Source organism: Panthera pardus, unplaced genomic scaffold (assembly GCF_024362965.1).
Source record: "Panthera pardus isolate Hobbes unplaced genomic scaffold, ASM2436296v1 HiC_scaffold_24, whole genome shotgun sequence".
NCBI classification, from domain to species: Eukaryota; Metazoa; Chordata; class Mammalia; order Carnivora; family Felidae; genus Panthera; species Panthera pardus.
The window spans coordinates 108,749,604-108,766,448 of record NW_026526810.1 but is presented as its reverse complement, the minus strand read 5'-3'; the positions used below and the strand labels follow the sequence as shown (position 1 = coordinate 108,766,448).

General features: G+C 38.1%; 1 protein-coding gene across 13 annotated transcripts in view; it reads right to left on the bottom strand.

The window, feature by feature from the left end:
- SIPA1L1 (signal induced proliferation associated 1 like 1) overlaps positions 1-16,845 on the bottom strand; it is a 362,796-nt gene that overhangs the window by 283,565 nt on the left and 62,386 nt on the right. For 2 of the 13 annotated variants that reach the window (XM_019451363.2, XM_019451362.2), the window contains exon 1: positions 15,867-15,929. The exons of the other annotated variants lie outside the window; for them this stretch is intronic. The gene's annotated coding sequence lies outside the window, so the exon portion shown is untranslated. Of the gene's footprint in view, positions 1-15,866; positions 15,930-16,845 lie in introns of those variants that run through there. 13 annotated transcript variants of the gene reach the window in all.

Here is a 16,845-nt window from a genome sequence, read left to right as displayed (position 1 = left end):
TGGACATTTCCTTGACGTGGTGTAGGAGTTTATATTCTAATTATAGACTGATTTCTTCCTCTGAGTCCCCGGTGCTGTGAGGAGCTACCTAAATCAAACTCAAAGCATAATCCCCGCAGGCAGTGAGCACCTGGATGAGTGGTGGGCAGTGGGCAGACTGGCATCCATAACCCCAAAGCACAGGTGGGGGGTTTGGCGGGGTAGGCTGAACCCGAGTCGGAGCCGCGCTCCCACCTGGAGCTCCCTACCCGGGCTCCGGGAACCTCTGCACTAGCCGAACCATTAGGAAACTTGACTGAGCGTGCTTGTCCAGAGGGAGGGCTAACATACAGTCTAGATTCAAGATGCTGTGAAGCCAGTGTAGAGCCCATCACACCTACCCCCCCCCCCCCCCTTTAGAGGACAAAGACAACTGGGGAGGGCGGCCTCAGACAAAAGCTAGAAACTAATGACCTGGTCAGAGAGGATTTCTTAACACCCATCAGTGGCTCAGAGAACAAAGGAAAGTACTTTTTGCTTTATGAAGCGAAATGATTTTCAGGCCTTCCTTTCTTTCTACCAGAAAGGAAGAAAAAAAGGAAGGCTGAAAAATTACCGGGAAGGTTTAGAAATATTAACACACGATATGAAATTTATTTTACCCAGCCTCCGTGTTTCGAGATTTAAATCAGTCTTCAAATAAAAAAGTCATAATTAAATTTCAAAACATAAACACTTTATTTTTTTTCCCTCTCCCCAGTAAAATATATTCTGTTCCAAAAAAGAAAGGTTGCTCAATTTCCTGTCAAAAGCAATCTAGAGAAGGCCACCTACACTGTAAAAGCAGCAAGAAAAAAAAAATAACAAAATGCTGAAGAAAAGCCTGCACGAGTGGGTGTATACTAAGTGCAAGGTAACTACCACTCTGGGCTTTTTCAAGCTTTTTTTTCCCTGATCATTCTGAGAAATATGAAAATTAGTGTAACTGCTAAAGACAAGTTTGTCCTCCAACCAATCTAAGGAAAACAAGCCTGATGATGGATTTCAGCTCCACCAAAGAGAGGGGTAGGAGTGGGCAATCAAGGCCTTTCACCCAGGATTCTTTGTACAGACAGACAACTTACACATAATGTTTTCAGAGAAGGAAGGCTGGTCTAACAATTAACCTTCTCCCCCACCATGTCGCATCCCAAACTTCATGAACTTTTAAAAATGTTTTTAATGTTTTTGAGAGACAGAGTGAGAGCACAAGCAGGGGAGAGGCAGAGAGAGAGGGAGACAGAGAATCCCAAGCAGGCCCAGCACTGTCAGCACAGAGCCCTAGGTGGGGCTTGACCCCACAAACCATGAGGTCATGACCTGAGCCAAAGTCAGACGCTCAACCGAATGAGCCACCCAGGAGCCAGATAAACTTCATGAACTTTTAGAGTAGGACCAGCTTGGTCCTAATAAGCTTAATCCCAAACCTCTGGGGACTAACCACTCACATGAGCTGCCTAGATATGGGTTAGTACAGCATCGAATTCACCACTCTGTCTATACAATTCCCCTTACCCTGTATGCTTTCTGAAATTCTAAATGCTAAGATAACAATCAACCAGCCCAACATTTTTTTACTGAAAGCCTACTGAAATATGCTCACTACTAAGGGAGATACAGTGGAGGGAGAAAAAAAAAAAAAGGAAAGGAAAGCTTGAATAGCTCACCAGCAAATTGAGGATAAAAGAACAAAAACACAAAGGAAGTCAAAATTAAAAACAGTATTGTCACTGAATTATAACACAGTAAAAGGTGCTATTTCTATAAATCATACTTTCCACAAAAAGGAGTTTGTCACAATAAATAATGAGCAGGGAAAACAACATATTAATGAAATGATGGTAAACATTTTAAAACCAGTACACCAGAAGACAAAGTAAGATATGGCAGAAAGCTACACTGTAGGGCAGCTGTTAAGACAAGGCAACATGAGAAAGCAAACCTCTTAAACCTTAAATGATTTGTCTGATAAGCTAACAATTAACTACAAACAAGAGGGAATTTTTTGTTCTATTCTGCTTAATAATCTCAGACCACCCCACAAAAAAAAACTTGCAAGACTACTTAGTACAAATTAGTATTTCTCAGAACCACTTGAGAGTAAGTAACCAACATGATAGCCTCTCATCCCCACAGAGTTTAGGGAACAACTCCTCCGTAGAAGGGCATTCTCCTACAAAACTATAATTATGGCCATGAAAATCACCCAAATCATACGGTACCATCATCTAACCCACAGACCAGACCTTAACGTTCTCCAATTATCCCAATGATGTCCATTTTAGTAAAAGGATCCAGTCCATCCAGGATCTCACGCTGCACTCAGTTCCCACATTTCATTGGTGCATTTCAATCTAGAATTCCTCAGACATTCCTTGACTTTCATGACATTGACAATTATGAAGATCCCAGGCCATTTTTGTAGCACGTTCCTTAATTTGGATTTATCTGATTCTTTCTTATGATTAGCCAGTTATGAATTTTCAACAGGGATACCAAAGAAGAGAGTTCCCCTCATTGTACCCTACCAGGTGGTATGCTATTTTAATCTTTTTCCCTTACTGGTAACGTGAACTTGTATCATGAACTTGACTTAGGGGGCATTTACCAGATTGCCACTGAAAAGTTAACTCTTTTTCCTTTGTAATTTCTAAGTACTTTGTGAGAAGATACTTTCAGACTATATAAATATCCTACCAACAAATGTTCACCCGATGTTTGTGTCCAATGATAATTCTTGGCCAAATTATTTTATGACAGCTGCCAAAAAGTGATTTTCTAGTCTAATAATTCCTACCATTCTAGTGGGAGGAAAAAATGGTATTCAGAAAAGCCAAGATCTGGGTGTGCTTACTGCAACTGGGTTATTGCTGTTCCCTGGTCATCCAGGAGAACAGAAGAACATGCACACACTTCCTTCATTATTTGTTTTGTTTGGTTTGTTTTGTTTTTCGTCATTTCTTTCTATATCTATGTATACAGCAGACCAGGAGTTCATCCATCTATGCCCTGAATTCCTATCCAAGCACAGCATCTTTCTAGCTTTTCCCTTTCCCTTCCCTGTAACAGTCCTAAACCTGGCTCTCATTAACCTCACTTTTCCTTACTGGATTCAGCCCCCCATGTCATTGAATGCTACCCCTAACTCTGACCTAGTATCAGAAAAGCCTTCTCTCTAACTAAAGGACCAGTAAAGGAGAATCCCAGAGAGACAAAAATGTTATGACAGACTATATATAATATGATTCCACTTTGGCAAAGCCCAAATAGGCAAAGCTAAAAATATACTGTTTACAGATATATTCATTTTTTAAAGCAAGGGAATGGTGAACATAAAACTCAGGACAGTAGTCCCTCCAGGGCAAGGCAGAAGGATGGAATCACAGAGGAACCCAGTAGCTTCAAAGTGCTGATCAGGTTCTAGTTCTTAGTGAGCACCTGCCAATCCTAAGCACAAGTTCCTTGACCCACAACTACACCTCACTAAACCACGAGGAGGTCATTAGCACAGTCTCAATTTTACCTTTAAGATCTGGGGTCTAGAAAGGTTAAGCGTGTTTCCTATGGTCACACAACCAACAAGCAAGAGTTCAGACACAAACCCACATCTGACTTGAACCCTCTTTTCCCTCGACTATTCCTCAAACAGAAGAAAGATAGGCAGGACAGATGGAGCTATGGTTCTAAGGCTAAGATTCCTCTGTGCCTCTGAACCATTTCTAGAATGCTATTTAGGGTATGGGCAAGTCTAGGTCCAAAACCAGGGGGTGGGGGAGGGGATAAAAATCTTCCTAAGGGCAAGGAAAGAGGGCAGAGGCACAAATCTGGGCCATACTGAGACTATGTGAACAACATAAACAATCCTTTAGGGAGAGTTTCTATTATATTCCATATAGGCTACAAATTCTGGCTCAGTTAAGTCACCAAATAAAATCTCCTCTCAGAGAGCCCTGGTAAAATCTTTTTTTTTTTTTTTTTTTTTTTTTTTTGGTAAAATCTTAATAGTAACTGTTTTGTTTTGAAATCAGGAAACAAGGGAGAGAAGACCAGCAAGCCATTCATGAAGTTCCAAACATATACCAAACGGGGCAAAATGACAAAGCACTTAGCACACTGCATGAAACATGAAGTAAGTAATAAAATGTTGAGCACTTTTAAAGAATGTGTATAATGGGATACTGAGGCAGAGCAACAATACTCTGAAGGAAAGACGAGACATCCCCGTAGGTTTAAATCCTGCTCTGCTACCTGGGGGTGTTTTAAAATTGCTAAAATCCAAAAAGATGGAGCCCCATAAGAAAAGAAAAAGAGAGAGCATATTTGTCTTCTCAAAAAGTCAGAAATAACTGCAATCTAACTGTACTTCTGGTAGAAATATCTCCAGAGTCCATTAGTGATTAATAACAACTCATACCACCCAGAAAAGTCTCATGATAGACACTAATGATTTTGTGATCTTAGTTCAAGTTTTCTATATTTATCTGTCTTTACAAGGGGAAATGTTTCCCCACTGTTGATTTCCAAGGGGTGGAGTATAAACCAAATAGGAAGTAATTTTAAGTCTAGACTCCTCCCCCAACCTCCCCCACCACCGCCAAAAATAAATAAATAAAAAAGTCTATCTTCCCTTTCCTTTTCTTTCCAAAGAAATCTAGACCTAGGCCACAGACTAAACCAAATACTACACAACAAAAGAAAACAAAGCATATGTGTAAAATGATGCAAAAAGAATTCAAAAGTAACAGCAACTTCATGCTGTAGCCTGAAACTGTCTATAATACATAAAGGTTAAGAAATCCAAAATGATCCTGGAAAGACAGTAAGTACGTGAGAAGCACACAGAAGGATAAACCTCATTAGATAAAAAAGGAAGGCATTTAACACAACTCCACAGGGCCTAGACTCGCTTTCTTTCTTTATTCATTCTTTCTTTCTTTCTTTCTTTCTTTCTTTCTTTCTTTCTTTCTTTCTTTCTTTTTTAGGCTTTTAAGTTACTTTCTTTATGAAAAGCAATCAGGTGCTGTTGAAATCAGCATCTGGTATTAAAAAGACAAGAAGTGGGGCGCCTGAGTGGCTCAGTCGGTTAAGTGTCCAACTTCAGCTCCGGTCATGATCTCACGGTTAGTGAGTTCGGGCTCTGTGCTGACAGCTCAGAGCCTGGAGCCTGCTTCAGATTCTGTGTCTCCCTCTGTCTGCCCCTCCCCTGCTCACACTCTGTCTCTCGCATTGTCTCAAAAATAAATAAACATTTAAAAAAATTTTTTTTAAAGACAAGAAGTTATCCTGAGGTATTTCTAAATGAAAATGACAAAAAGAATAAATTAATCCATAGGCACGTATTTCTTTCATCTTACTGTATTAAGCTTACATGATCACAAGACAAGCAGTAATCATCCCTGAGAATTTAGGGACAACAGCCCAGCTTTAAAATAAATTTAAAATCTGAAAAATAAATACGAAAGAAAAAATGTATTACTTTAATGACGAAAAGGGGAACATCCGGAAACATGTGAAAGATTTTTCTTGTAAACTCCAAGATAATGAATTTGGGGCAAAAGTCAATATGGGCTATGGAAGAAATAAATCCTCCCAAGCTAATCTAATTTAGTGTTATTGAGACAACCCACTTATCAAGGGACTGCAAGACTTGAGTTTCTTAACATTAGTGGATTTGACAACCCATGAAGACACAAGAAAAATGTTCTTCCCCCGGAAAGTATATACCAATGGTTCTCTGATCTCAAGTTGTACAAACTACTAATTCTTCCTTCCTGCAATTCAAAATGTAACAGTTAGAAATAAGTCCTTTTGCAAGCTTATTAGCCTCATCTTGAGGCTTCTCCAACTCAAAATCACTTCTATGTACCCATTTGAGACAAAAACCTAAGATTCACTGTCCATTCCACAGCCCATATCCATTCTGTTGAGTCCTGTAAATTCTACCTCCTGAAGGCCACCTTGAACCCTTCCCTCCTGTCTGTATCCACTGGCAACGCACTAGTCCAAGCCACTCTTATCTCTCAACTAGACAACTGCCCCAGACTCCTCATTAATTTCCACCCACGATCATTTTCCACAGTGTAGTCAGACTGACTTTTTAAAAGGTTAAACTGCATAATGTTATTCCCCTGCTGAAAACCTACCAGTGGCTTTCCATATCCTGAGATGTCAAGAAGTGTGAAACAGATAAGATTTTACTCTAATTTCCAAGCTAACATGTTAGACTGTCACAGGTGTATGAATACCACGGAGGACATGAGATGCTTGGGTCAGAGAGACAAAGGACTTGATTACTCACAGCAATAGCAGTAGTCAGAGTACCAGCATTTTTGGTGCCAGTCCCTTAAGGCCGAATTCCCACCAGGCGACACTTGCACAGCAGTGTGCTGTGTTACAGGAGGGTAACCCTGAGCTTAATGAACCCAAATCTTTTATAATGGGCAGTACACCTGCCTGACCTTTACCCCAGAAGGAGATATTATCTTGATCATACAGACAATAAGTGTACCTGATCTCTGCCCTGGAGGGTATCTTCCAAGGCTATTGACTATATAAATCATCCCTAAAAAGAGAGTCCAAAACAAAAGTAGTCAATGCAGAAACACAAGATACATGGAAAACTGTCTCCCAACATTAGAATAAAAGCCAAATTTCTTACCATGGCCTATAAGGCCCTACACAATCAATCTGTTTCTCTTCAATTCATGTGGAACTCCTGTCTCTCTAGCTTACTATGGCTGTAGCTCCACTGCCACCTTTGGTGTCATCAGGTAAGTCAAGTTCTTTTCTGCCTCAGGACCTTTGCATATGCTTTCCTTTTGTCCAGAAATGTTCTTTCCCTTAGATGTCACTTCCTCAGAAATACCTTCTCTTGTCAATCTATCTATATAAGACCCTACACTCACTGTTTATTCTTCTTTTTGTCACTTTTCTCACTTATTCATTCAGTCAGTAAACATTTACTGGGCACATACTATGTACCAATCATTATTATTATAGGCATAATAATTAACCTTATCCACTTATTTATTTACTAACAATCTTCTTTAAAGGTAAAATCCTTGTCTTTACATTCATCCACAAAGGCCCAGAACTTAAAATTTGTGCCCTCAATAAAATTCTGTTGAATGAGTGAACAAGTACTACACTACAAAGTACTAAAATATTTCCACATCAGCACTGAGCAAAAAGCATAAAATCAGAAGCTAGAGGTCCTAAATTCAAACCCTGGAGTCATCATTTAGTGGCACCTGAGCAATTCTATTAAATTCCCTGCAAAATGAAGAAAATTCTTCTCTTGCCTAACTCACAAGATTATTGTAAGGGTCAAATGATGGAATCTATCTGGAAGCCCTTGCAAATGCTAAACATAACTTAAAACCAGTAACAAATCAAAAACAAAAACAAAACCAGCAACAAATCAATAGTTAATAGTCATGGGATAGTCATTCATTCAATAAGAATATAGTAGGCCCTTTACTATGAGGGTAATACTATTACGAAAATTAAAATGTAAGTTAAAAGTGTACAACTTTAAATGAAATTAGAAATTGGTTAGTTCTTTAATAAACTTGAGGAACAGTATTTTCCCTTTACCCTTTGTACATGCTTTAAAAACTTTCAGATAAAAGGTGAGTCACCTTTACCTGTTCCCAATCCCAGAATATTAAAAGAATGTTTTCTACTTATTTTTTAAGCAAGTCACTCAAATGCCAATTTAGAAAAATTTTAGACTATATTTACACCACTGAACACCAGTCTCCAAAACAGGAATTTTCAGCCTTCTGGCAAAATTTATCAATTTATTAATTTGTTTCTTTTTACTGACTTCATGTGAAACCAAATGCAGCCTCTTTACTGCAAGGCGGTGTGTGTGGTAATCTGTGTGTGTGTGTGTGTGTGTGTGTGTGTGTGTGTGTGTGTGTGTGTACATGCGTAGTGAAGGGAAAGGAAGCTTCATCTTAGATTTGTTATAAAAAGAGCGCCTTCGGAATTAATGCTCCAGGCAGCCAACAAGAGGAAACAGAGTGACCATCCTGAAGTATAAACAGAGGGCTGGCAACCTGACCACTGACAGGGGCAGTCAACTCAGACAAGCCACACACCTGGCGTTGAGTTCACCAACCAGCTCATCCTCCATAACCTGACCACGCGATTACACAGAAATTAATTAAAAGGGAAACTGCTTCTATGATATAAAAGGATAACATACAAATTGATAAAAAGGAGGGTGCAGACAACATTCATTACAAAGGAAATAAGGTGGAATATGAGAATAGTATGATCAAGATTGCTTTCACATGACCTTTCTCAAATTCAATACACACACATGTAAATAACTAAAAGAGGTACATTGTGAGAGTAAAAAGGAGGAAAAACACGAACTGGTGCTTCTAAATATTAAAGTCAAGTATGAAAATGAGGGAGAGTACACGGGAAGGCTCCTGGGAGCTAAGAAAGATATGCAGGTTGAGAGGATAGAAGCAGATGATCGACAATCTACACGTGACAAACACGAAGAGGCATACATATATTTCAGTACGTGTATACAATTATATGTGGTAGTTTTTCATTACACAGAAATGCTTCCTTACGTGTTATTTTCATGATGGCCACCCACTCCCAAATTTGGGGGGAAAGAGGCAGCAGCAGTCATCAAACTATTCACACAGCCCTCAGTAAGTACAAGTAGGAACAAAATCTAGGGCATCTAGAAGTTTCTGCCTCGAATTAATTTAAATAGACAATGTCGAAACCTCTCTTTCAATTAAGCAATTCCCCTTATTAATAATACTAATGCTAGTTGCTATTTGAGTGCCTGCAATATGCCAGTCACGTAACAGTCTCTGTCTCATACAATCAATACAACAATCCTAGCAGATACAAGCAAGGATCAGTGAAGTTGTAAATCTTGCCCAAAACAAATTAAGAAGTGATGGCACTGAAATTTAAACCCAAGACGATCGATCCTTTCCCCATATTCTTGCTCTTTTTATGCTGTATAACCTCCAATAGTAACAGTTAACATGTACTATGTTCCTGGCACAATATGGAGGAATGAGCTTTACATTCATTATTTCATTTAATCTCTAAAATAACCCTGCAAGGTGGTTATCGTGAGCCACATTTTTTTCGTTTGAGGAAACAGAGTACTTCAATAACTGCTGAGGTAACACCACTAACTTAATAGTAGGAACGAGCAGGAACCCAAACCAAAGTCCGTTTGAAACAAGGCCTGTGTTTCTACTACTGTATTATATAGCCTCCCCTTACGGTATTCGGAATAATTATAATTTAGGAATTATTTACAAATTATGAATTTACTGTTTATAATACTACATGAAAATACACATATAAACTGTAAAGTATGTTAAAATATGTATTTTGTAAATGTGAAGTGTTAATATACAGATTTTATAAATATGTAAAATATGCTGAAGTATGTATTTTATAAAAAATGTATTTTATAAACTGTATTTTTCAGAAAAAATGGAAAGGTAGGACAAAATATTATTATCTATGAGTGGTAGGATCACTGGTAATTTTTTTTAATTTGTTTTTCTAGTTTTTCCTTAAATGTGATATATAACTTACACAAAGGTAAAACACACACAAAAAAAACCCTACATTTTATTTTAGATTGTTTTCCCTCTCTTCTCCAGAACCAGTCAAAACTAAATTTTGATTAGAAAACATGGATCAAGTTTAACATACCTCCAGAACTGAACAAAAGGTGAACAACAATGAAAACCATGCCACAGAACTAAATCACACAGACCCTGGTAGCATGAAGGAAAAATAGTTTTTTGATTTTTGTATCATACTTACCACCCCTCCCCCCCAAAAAAGAAATTAAGTGAAAGAGACATATTCAAAATTCCCTCAGTTGGATGAAATGCTTGGAAGAAAATTACCAAAACCAACCAAGGTCACGGAACTCAAGAAAAACACCCTCGGCAACCACAGTACAGAACCTTCATGGACAACAGTCCATTGTAGTGACTGTCCAGGCATTTGAGCAGATTTAGAGTTAATCTGAAGAAATGACTTGGGAACTCTGGTATGTCATGTGACCTAAAAAACTAACCAAAATGTAAACGGCCCACATTCCACCACACTTACTTTGCGAAATATACACGCTCCACCTCATGTGCACTGACCCCACATCATCTCCATAAAACCTCTTCAGAAGCAACAGAACCATAAACTGAGAGTGGGAGGTGGTACAGTTCATTTCCCTAACGGAAACCACCACTCAACTACTCACTGGGTAAACTGATAGAAAATATAGTATTTATTTTCAAAGCCATCACACAATGTGCATTCCAATGAAGAAAACAGTATGGGAGAAGGAGGGAGAAAGGGGGAACTTCAACTTTTTCCAAAATATTTTATGATCTCAAACAAATAGGCAGAATGTTAAGATCTAATGAAGCTGGAAGGTATTCTATAATTCTCTACCCTTTCCAGTCTACTTGAAATATTTTTAATTGAAAAAGTAATAAGGCTTAATATTTGTAAGTCAATACAACACACATTCCTCTTAGTGTACCTGTATTCATTAAAACACACACACACCATCTCAACATCCCTCCAACTCCACTTGTGACATTTTACCACCCAAGGAAACCAACGCTGACATGAATACTAAACAATCTCTAATATTTAGTTTGCTCTTTTGCAAACAAAGCATGAATTCAGAAAAGCTGCCACATGAGAGGACAAAAAAATTAAAAATTTTACTTATGCAATGATGCCAAACAAGTCATAAAGCCTGAGATGTTCTGTGTGTACACCTTTAATCCATTTCCAAAAGGAAAATAATAGGTTTACCTCTCAAAATAGCATAGTTTCAGAACAGAGAGTCCTAATCCCCCCCCAGGAAAGCACAGGCTCCAGACACCTTACAAAGTATGCCACCTACTCTTCACACCAGAAAAGTCACTTTTGGTATATTAAAGTGACAAGAAGATGTATTAATGACGAGCTTGAGGCCTGAAAAAAGAAAACAGATCTTTAGAGAGTTAACTTCTCACTAAAAGAACCAGAATCACATTTGTATGGTACTTTTGACCGCATGGGCAAAGACGCTAAGTGGAAATTGCTGTCACACACAGGAAACAGATGGGGTGGATAATGCAACTAGATAATCAACTGCCCCCCTCTTCCCTTCACTAGAATTTAAGAAACATCCAGTTAATAATGAAACAAACTAGAAAAGCGGAAGTTCACAGTTGACGCAGGACTTGAATGCATAAAGGAACACATTACAAGCACCACAGGCTGGTTTGAGGTAAATGACAAAGAAGTTTCAACTACGTGTTTCCTCACTCTCAAAAATGACTCTTACACTTGCCACGGTCTCCGTGAAGGCCAACATCCATCTGTACCTTCACCAACCAACCAAGTCAGATCTTAATTGAGGTGTAATTATTTGCTGTATTTAAGAGCAAATATTTACTTAGGGGCACCTGGGTGGCTCAGTCGGTAAAGCATCCAATTCTTGGTTTCGGCTCAGGTCATGAACTCACGGTCTGTGAGTTCAAGCCCCACATCGGGCTCCATGCTGACAGTGCAGAACCTGCTTGGGATATTCTCTCTCTCTCTCCCTCTCCTCCACTCATGCTCACACTCTCTCTCAAAATAAATGAATAAACTTAAAAAAAAAAAAAAAGTAAAAGTATTTACTTTAAGCCAAACACTTTTTTTAAATTTTAATCCCAGTGAAGTTAATATACCATGTTATATTAGTTTCAGAGATACAATACAGTGATTCTACACTTCCATACATTACCCAGGGCTCATCATGATAAGAGTGCTCTTAATCCCCACCACCTCTTTCACCCATACCCTACCCACCTCCCCTCTGGTAACCATCAGTTTGTTCTCTATAGTTAAGATCTGTTTCTTGGTTTGTCTCTCTCTTCTTTTTCCTTTGCTTGTTTGTTTTCTTAAATTCTACATATGAGTGAGATCATACGATATTTGCCTTTCTCTGACTTATTTTGCTTAGCATTATACTCTCTAGATCCATCCGTGTTGTTGCAAATGGCAAGATTTCATTCTTCTTTATGGCTGAGTAATACTCCATTATATATGTATCACTTCTTTATCCATTCATCAGTTGATGGACACTTGGGCTGCTTCCATAGTTTGCCTATTGTAAATAATGCTGCAATAAACATAGGGGTACATATATCTTTTCAAATCAGTGTTTTCATATTCTTTGGATAAATACCCAATAGTGAAATTACTGGATCATATGGTAATTCTATTTTTAATTTTTTGAGGAAGCTCCACACAGTTTTCCACCATGGCTGTATCAGTTTACATTCTCACCAACACTTGTTTCTTGTGTTTTTGATCTTAGGCATTGTGACAGGTGTCAGGGGAGACCTCACTGTACTTTTTGATTTGCATCTCCCTGATGATTAGTGATACTAAGCATCTCTTCATCGGTCTGTTGTCCATCTGTATGCCTTCTTTGAAGAAATGTCTCTTTATGTCTTCTGACCATTTTTCAACAGGATTATTTGGCGTTTTTTGATGTTGGGTTAAGGTCTTTATATATTTTGTAAAGTAACCCTTTACAGATACGTCATTTATAAATATCTTCTCCCATTCAGTAGGTTGTCTTTTAGTTTTGCTGATTGTTTCCTCCCTTGTATAATTCAAACACTTCTTTAAAAAAAATTGTTTTTAATGTTTATTCATTTTTAGGAGGGAGACATAGCATAAGCAGGGAAGGGGCAGATTGAGAGGGAGACACAGAACCCGAAGCAGGTTCCAGGCTCTGAGCTGTCAGCACAGAGCTTGACACAGGGCTTGAACCCACAAACTGTGAGATCATGACCTGAGCTGAAGTCAGATGCCCAACCCACTGAGCCACCCAGGCACCCCTATAATTCAAACACTTCTCAAACATCAATTAGATATAAGGCTCTGAGCAAAAACCTGCAGAGCTCCAAAGATCCAGTGGCAGATTCTCCTCTCAAAAAGTTTACAAGCCAACTCATGGTGAAGGGCATGTAAAAACCAAAGTGCTGGTAGGTACAACTTCAAGAAATGGCAAAAGAACATAAAACTGATAAGATCAACTCAACGGGATCAAGGAAGAACAAATAAGTTTCCAATGGTCAGGAGAAAGAGAGAGGAAAAGCAATTAGGGGGACGAAACAGAAGAAAGACAGAAAAGGCTACAATGCACATGATATTTGAGTAAACAAAAAGTATAAATCGTGGAAACACATTTTAAGTATTAAATTTCATACAAAGAAACACTTAAATTCTAAGGACTATATGGAAATTGTCCCTGAGAGCCACAGGACATGGACTGGCTTTACTATCCATTCAGTGTCTTCTCTAGTTTTGGCCTTATAGCCAGGGACCCAGATCCCTCCCTCACCACCATTTCTGGCATCGGTGAACTTGTGTGGGATCGATCATCACAAGATTACAAAGATAACTAGTAAATCTCATCATCCTAGTAGTGTCAGTTATAGGCACAGGGCATGTCAGAGTTGTCACTGTAGTGTGAATACTCACCTTCAGATACAGAGAAGCATTCAGATGAACTAGGAATGACTTACAATTCTATCAGGCCACTGAAGCTTTTTTTTTTTTTTAAATCCATGTTGGTGCTAATGCCTTATGAAGTTTTGTGATCATTTTCATTGTACATGGAGAGGTAGGCTAGCAGAGTGACTGTGTTTGTTTGGTTTTTACCCCCAGTTTTATTGAAATCTAACTGACCTATAACATAGTATTAGTTTAAGATGTACAACATTAATGATGTGATATGTGTATATATTACAAAATGATCAGCATGATAATTTTAGTTAACATCCATCACCTCACATAGTTACAAATAAATATTATTGCAAAAGAAAATGCTACAATTCTAATGATGAATTTGAAAAACATAATAGTAGAGAAATAGTTTAGAACTTCCAAAAAGTGCCTAAATTGGAAAATAACAGCCTTCAACAAGTTATTCTAAAAAACTAACATTAAATTTCAGTTATTTAATTCCATTTAGGCCATAAGACTTTCAAGAAAAAAAAAAAAAGATAATCTATGTGGGAAATTTTCACACCTTATAAAGCACAGAAAGCAAACTCTGCTACCTTAGTTGGAGAATTCCCTCCTCATGTCCCTGCATGAGGTGTTCAAACAAGAGGAAATAGAGGCTTTTACATTTAAAAGGCTACCTGGACAAAAGAAAGTCTGAATACCATACGTGGCAAATAATGCCAACAAAGCACCACTAACAACCAAATTGCAAAGAAAGTAATTCGTTGGCTGGCACCAACTGGAAAGGCAAGAAGAAGGACTCAGGGGTCAGTGGTGGAAAGCTGGAACCACTCCACGAAGTTTCTAAACAACCAGCTAAGGAGCTCTGCCTGCCTGTAGGCAACAAGGAAATGAGGAACTACCGAAGGTTCATGAGGGATTGTCACAATCAGAACCAAATGTGCCTTTAGGTATGTGTGCAAGCACACGTGCATATACATATTTTTTTCTTTTCCCCCCAAGAAACTTCAACAGTAATGTGGAAGAGAGCCTGAAAGAGGAAGGGTGATGAATAAAGAAATACTAGTAACAAGGCTGCGGCAATTTTCCAGGAGAGTGGGAACAGAGCAATCAAAGAGTTTGGGAGAGACCGCCTGGAAAACAATGAGATGTGATGACTGAGAAAAAATGGAATCAAAGTCAAAATAAGAAACTGCACCACCATACCATGAACTACACTGTTCTCAAAAACAACATCTCGGTCTAAGTTACATTCAAGTGATCTTTGAGGTTATTAATATTTATCTTCAACATAGTCTGAAACCATCCATTAGCCACACAAAGACCAGTTCAGGAAACAGTCAGCTCTAAATGGGCATTATGACATTTGTCCATCTAGCTTAACTTGAACATCTATCAGTAGATAATTTAAATTTATCAAGAGATACAAAATAACCTACAGAAGAAACCTTACAAAAATAAGATTAACTCAAGATTCTCTGTAATAAATAACATTTGCTCAATGAATTTCTTAACAGGATCTTCAGTTTCACGCTCCAGTTAATGAGTTTTGACATTAACTCATTATCTCACCTTGTAAAATATAATAAACCTTTTAAAATGACACGTAATATAACATATGGTAAATTATTAACAATGATACTGAAAACAGTATAGAAGTTTGTATATACAATGTAGTTAGGATTATTGTCTATACAAGAAGAGCTAACATTTTAGCAAAAAAAAAAAAAAAAAAAGTCACACCATTTTTATCATGCCGCCTTTTTTTTCCAGCTTTGAGGTATAAGAGACAAAACTGTAAGATATTTACAGTGTACCACATGATGATTTGATGTATGTATACACTGTGAAATGATTCCTTCCATCAAGTTAATTAATACAACCATCACTTCACATATTTACCTCTTTTTTAAAAAAACTTCTCAATTAAATAGAGTGTTAATCAACTATAGTCACCACGTTATACATTAGACCCTCAGAACCTACTTGTCTTATAACTGAAAGTTTGTACCCCATACCACATTCTTAATATTCAAAATGAGAGTAACTGACCACTTAGATGAAATCGCTTTGAGGAACATGCTGGTTCCTAAAGATTAACAGACTGATCTTGAATGAACTGACAAAAACACACAAATCCAAGTCAACAATTCAAAGTACAACCATAAATGAACAAACAAGAGATAATATTTGACCAGGCACATAAAAATTAGGTAAAAAGAAAGGGGGCAAAAGAAACACACTTGTTAAGGGCCTCCTATGAGACTGATATTGGGCTGAGAAATCCAGACACTCTCTCCCACCCCCATACTCACTGTATAATGAGTCTTTGGATAATCGAGTATAAGCTTCATGAAGGCAGAGAGGACTTGGTAACCAGCATATCTGCAGGTTCTCACACAGCACCTGGCCCACAATAAGTACTCAATAAATATCTGTTAGATGCATGGATGAACGGATGGATGACTAGATGGCTGGTGTATCAATGAATAATTGTTTTTAATAATCATGTTGGCCTAGCTCATGTATACCAAAAGAGATCCCAGCAGCTTAGGGGAAAGGGAACAGGAAATGTTCTCTAAGCCACGGTGTTCCCCTCCCCAAGTACAGCTTATCACAGTAGAGTGGAAAAAGCATGGGCTCCGCCAAGTTTCAGACGTAATTACCTTTAGTGGGTCCCTGGACAAGTTACTACTCCATGACTGAAATGCAGAGACTAATTCTTTAATCTTCAAGTTGTAAAAAGCTTAACTGAAATAATATATACAGAGTACCCAGCAAATACCTAGCACATAATTGGTACTTAATAAATATAAATCTCTCCACACACTGGGCCACGGGAAATGACCCTGGTGCTCACACAGTCTGGTTCTTAGGGATAAAGTCCAAGGGAGGGGTCTTAGTGAAAGGAATCCTAGTGCAGTCCACAGCAGGACAGCTCTTGAATCATTTTAAAATGTCAATCCAAGGCCTGGCTCATTACGTCATGTTGGAGGAATTAACAATCGTAGCATGGGCCTATCTAAAATTCAACGAGGGGACTGGCCTCTGGAAACACAAAACCAAACAACTTGCATATATTCTGTGCCTGGCAATTTCAGGCAATTGCCAAAATTCAGATTACTTTTCTTTGTTATTACGCTATATCTACTTTATTGACAATATTAGAAGTCTACAGTTGATCCTTGAATAACACAGGTTTGAACAGTGCAGATCCACTTATACATGGATTTTTATCAATAAATACAGTACAGTACTGTAAATGTATTTTCTCTTCCTTACGATTTTCTTAGC